We start from the raw sequence: 5,974 nt of genomic DNA, 5'->3' as shown, positions 1-5,974 counted from the left end.
TTGATACCTGTTAAAAAAAAATCAATCACTAAAGTTTTTGAAATGCAATTTATAAAACCTGTGTCGAGGACTTGTATCATAGCTATATCAATGCTATAAGATTCATTAAACTTATTTACTGTAAAACCTATCTAAATTCATTTTATCAGTAGTCAGTAGTTGTTACCTAGCATTAAGTAATTTACTCAACTACAAATGATAAATGTCAATTTTAAACAGATGTAGTTTAACATTCAAGCTTTCTTTCAAGTCTTTGTTTATGTTCCGTTTGAAATGCTAAGTAAATTATGATGAATTTTCCTAGAAAAAACTTTCAAATGCTTTAAACACTTAGTTCAATCGGTGTGTCAAAATAAAAATCAAAGCTGTAAAGTTTTTTAAATTTTTGAATGAAATTTATTTCTTATGAAATTTTGTAATAAATAAATAATAAAAGTACAAAATACTAAACAACTTATATATTGTTTTATTTTTAGTTTTACTAAAACATTTTTTGGTGAAACATAAGATAAACAAATTTTATGTTTTTAGTCAAACTACTAAACTGATATTCTTAAAAACTATAAAATGTTTTTTAACTCAAACTACTACAAATTCAGTAGTTTTTTTTCAAAAAAGTAAAAATACTTTGATGATTTTGTGTTTGTATTTACAGGTTTACTAACTAAAATTGTTTATATAACACGAAAAGTTTTAATATCAACTATTTAATTTTATGTATGTTTGTATACCAGTGATTTCTAATGTCTGTACTAATTCCTTGGATAAAAACTTTTATTATGACTTTTTTATGGTTATTTTTTATGTTTAAAAATTCCATGTTTCCTTAGCTTCTAATAATTCTAAAACAGTAGATGTTAACAAATAAAACTGAACGACACTAAAACTTTGTGTTAACTAAAGTATTTTTAATACTTTAATTGCTTTTAGCAACGCACTGTGCTCAGTTTTTGAAAAATAGACCACTTATATATACATTTATAATAAAGATCTAATATTTAACTTAACATAAATTGTTTTTTTGGTAACTAAGCAACTTTAAATCCTTTAAAAATGCTTATGCACAGATTTTAAATAATAAAATAATTACAATTAAGCCTCGCCTTCCGGCTTGTTCACTAAATACTTTTTTTAATTTAATTTTCTTTATACATTTAATTTCTACTTGAAATAGACTTTTTACCTTTAATGAATGAGTAACAACAAAATTTACTACCAAATACAAAAGAGGACTTTCTTGAAATCTTTTCTACTAGAAATCTTACAAAGCAAATGACTAATCAAAAGTTATAAAAGACTTGTATAATAATTTCGTCAGTATTTCTTGTGTAGTATAAGATGTCATAAAGAAACTTAAATCAAGAAATATATTGTTAAATTTGAAAACTTCTCTTACATTACAAACCATATATTTTACATTTATGATAAATTATGACTTAATTTTAATATAGTTACAAATTTTACAAGTATCCTAAAAATTTTTCAGAAATCATACTATTTTATATAATTTTTATGAATATGAAAAAGGAGTTTTTAGTTTATTTTTAAACTGGTTTTAAGTGGTGTTGCATAAATTTGTATATTTTTAAGCAATATTTCTGATTTCAGTTTCAATTATTTATGATATTACTGTTCTTACAAAATAGCTTTGTTAATTAAAAATATTAAGGTTAGGAGATAGTCTACTTTGCTTACGAAAACTAAAGTTCTAGAAACTTACAATTTATTGACAAACTAAGTAATTTGTTGTTTGTATTTTGAAAGTGTTAAGTATAGTAAGTTGAGTCATAATTTACAACTTCAAATAATTTTACCACAAAACAAAAAAACCTGTTAGCGGATAACATATTTTGCACAAAACATTTATGACTTTTTATAGATACAAGGCTTTAACAACAACAAAATTTATTTAAACCAGGTTCATTTTCATAGTCGCCCCCTTGGTAGCAGGTTAAAAAATCATCCCCTTCTCTTAAGCAATCTCAAATATCTATTTAACACCTTCTGTCAATTATCAATAGACCTTTTTTACTCTTCTCTACAAACTACAGAATATAAAGCCTAAATTTAAAATCTCACATCGATTACACCTCAGATCTTTGTTTCTTTACTCTTCATTAAAGACAACAGAAATTCTGTCGAAAGTTAGTTGTTGCCGTCTTACTACCTTTTTATGTAGTACAACAACACTTCCTCCACGCTTCCTCCATTTTACTAGTTTAATAAATAATTAATTTAATCAATTTACCCTAACTTGTTGAAATCACCCTCATTGGGAACACTAGTCCAAAAAGATTTATATAAAATATAAATTTAAAAATTTTGAACAATTATTTTTAAAATTTGTTTTAGTAAACTAGTTAGTTTACTAATTTAATACCTATATGTTTTTATACTGTACACCTTTTATGTAGAAAAGTGCATTAATTTCATCCAGAATTAGTTTGTTAAACAATATATATTAATTTTACCCTTTCTTAAATTACATGGCTGTATATTAGTACGTTTATAAATGTCTGCAAACACAATAATTTCTTAGTATTAAAATTAAATTTACCTACGCATCAAGAATAGCTTATTTAGATTTCATTTATGCTAAATGTTAATATCATGGTTTATTCTCGTCTTTATATAAAAACAATTTTTGAATAATAATACTTTATCTTCATGGACACTATTCAAAATTCAGCTTATACCTTTTTTTAATATCAAAAAATTATAACAAGATAAAGTTTAAAATTTTTTACTTGTCATTTTTGTATTATCAATACAAAGAGATAAACTTTTCTTTTTTAAACAATTTTGTTACAGGTTTTTTAGTTATTGAAAACTTTATTCTTATTTGCAATCGTACAATCGCTTTACGTTGTTTCATTTATTTTGTATTTATTTTAAATATGTATTTAAAAGTTTTAACGATTTCAGTGTTTTTCATCAACCTCAAACAAAGCTGATTAAAATTAAGCTTACTAAAACTGTTTAAAATTTTGTCACAATTTTCTATGTAAAATCTAAAACTACTAACATATTATTCTCAGAAAAAAACTTGAAGGTTTTTTCGAAATTTCCACTTTAAAAACCGCTAATTTTTTTCAGAAAATCAGCCACTGCGAATTATCTTAAACGTTTAATGACACACCAGTATTGGCCTTCAAACTGTTAACCAATCATAGAGCTTCAATCTAGTTGAAGAACCAATTAAATTAAGAAATAAACAAGTGCATGCTTCTGTGCAGTTAATAACACTTGAGATTCAACACCGTTTGTTTAATTTCCTTTGAAGTATGCAGTAAACTATGATAAATTTTCGTAGAAAACGCTAAATTTGTAAACAGAATAATATCTTATTTTAAGTAGTAAATTTTTAAACACAGTAGGAATCTTTAAAGTTGTTCAAAATTTAAAATCAATGTTATACCAGCGCTTTAGAAAAACAACATATAAAACTACTAACCTTAAACTATATATTTTCTTATTAATTAAATTTAGTTCTACAAATAATAAATATATATAAATGAGTAAAACTATTAATAGTCTTTTTTTTATATTTATGTAAGGCTTTATTTTAAAACTCTTTACTTTTTTTTTCTTTTTAATACTAACTATTTTGAAAATTAAAGTTAAAAGCAGTCAATATTTTATTACTGATTAACAAAAGTACAAATCAAAAACTACAAATTTTATTAAAATACCAAATTTTAAATTAAATTGAGCAGAACACTTCTTAGTTTTTTTTATTTTTGTTTGTCTTAAGTTATTGAAATAATTATATTTACAAATTAGGCATATTTATATTTTTTTTTACGTATAGTTTAGTTTTGCAATTTTTTTACTTTTTTCCATTAAAAAGTGATTAATTTATTTAAACATCGCAAAATGTTTAAATTTTTATTGCAAAAATAACTTTATGATTTAAATTGCAAAATGTTATTTACATTTTTGTTCTTTTTTTAAACGTGAAGTGTGTAAGTGTTGAATAGCTTTGAGTTATAAAACTTTTTAAATTTAGATATAATGATACAAGCTATTAAGATTTATCATCAGATTCTTAACATAAAACAATATTTTGCCCTGTAAGACTCTTAAGATAGTTGATTTCTATTGAAATAAGGATTAAACTGTAACTGAAACATTGTTTTTTACTAAGGTAATGTTAATAAAACCTTAATAAATATTGTATAGCTCAAATTTTTTTAATTTTTCAAATCATTTAGTATCACTTGTAAATATTTAATTTATACTTAACTACAACAACTATAGGTTGAAGTGCCGTGAATTTACAAATTATTATAAATACTCATTATAATAACAATGAAAAGATTTTATTTGTCTTTAAGCCACTTAAGCCAATTCAGCTTATAACAACACAAGTAATACTTATATAACATTTACGACTCTTTAAAAAGTCAAAAAGTATTTATACGATTATATAACAACAGAGAAAATTTTTGGTAATAGTATTATCTGTAAAAACATAAATATTTAAATTACACAATCGAATGGCTAATAAAAGAGTTGTAAAAGATTGTATAATTTAGTTTATATAAATAAATTACATCTTTAACAAATTTAAACAGATTTTCAAATTTTTATCTTTTGATGATTTCTAATACAGATTTCGAGAACTCTTTCTTTAAAAAACTAGAGGAGATAAGTTGTTTTTACGATTTGTTATTTTTTTAAGCTAAGCTTAGCATGTTTTAAACAAGCTGTAACTAGTTTTGAACTTTTATATTCTGCTATTTTCATTTTTAGAAATCAAAAAGTTTCTACATTCAAAAAATATGTTCTTATTTGGTTAACAAATTTCCATAAAAGTTTAAAATTGTAAATTAAACTACTTTTAAACAAAGTTCCACAAACTTTGAAGTTGGTTCAAAATGTTACTCATAAAAGTCTGAAAATCCAATGAAAAGTATTTTTTGTATTTTTTGCTTATTTCTAGTTTATGTAGTTTTAACTACAATCTTGCTACATATATATTGGAATTACTACTGCTTTACATAATAATTGTAGCAAACTTATATGGCTGTTTTTATTTTTCGAATATAATAGTAAAAACTAACCATGTAAGAAAATCCATAACTTTTTTAATTAAGTTTATTTATAATTAAATTTTTATAGTTTCCTTGAGGTTTATAACTTATTATGCTTTTAATGAACACAATACAGTTTAGTTTAAACTTTTATGTTTAGAATTCAATAAAGCTTTACGTAAATTTAAACTCCGATCACAATTCAAAATTTTATCTATATTACCTATTAGACCTTCAAAACTAGCTTTTTTAAGGAATTAATACTTTGTTATTTTAATCTAGAAGTTTTCTCCCATTTCTTCAAAATATTTTTTAAAGTTAAAAAACCAAACTTAAAAATAAATTTGCAAGTGTTTACGAATCTCTCATAACAACTTTGCAACTTCTGAGTAGAAACTTAACTTCACTTACACATTATTCTTGGTATAAACTCAGAAAATTTTGTCGAAACTTTTCTTTTTAAAACCGCAACTCTTCTTACTTGAAGAAAACCAGATTATTTTTGACTAAAACATTTGAAAGCTGCTACCTAAAAACAAGCAACAACATTTTATGACACACGGGCGAAACTTAAACCAATCGGAAAGGTGAAAAATAGTTTGTTAACCAATCAGAGTGCGTATGTATCCGGTTAAACTGCATGTTAAATGCATGTTTAGATCATTTTTGATTCAAGGTTTTAGCACTTGAAGTTTTGTTTATGTTCCATTTGAAATACTCAGTAAAACATGATTAGTTTTCTGAGAAGTTTTTTTGGCTTTAAACAGAAAAATTTTCACCATCACAAACTTTTATTATGACTTTTTTATGGTTATTTTTATGTTTAAAAATTCCATGTTTCCTTAGCTTCTAATAATTCTAAAACAGTAGATGTTAACAAATAAAACTGAATGACACTAAAACTTTGTGTTAACTAAAGTATTTTTAATACTTTAATT

This window comes from Thalia democratica, chromosome 3, assembly GCF_965202585.1.
Source record: "Thalia democratica chromosome 3, ktThaDemo2.hap1.1, whole genome shotgun sequence".
NCBI lineage: Eukaryota > Metazoa > Chordata > Thaliacea > Salpida > Salpidae > Thalia > Thalia democratica.
The sequence above is the reverse complement of the archived record's forward strand: the minus strand, read 5'-3'. Positions refer to the sequence as shown.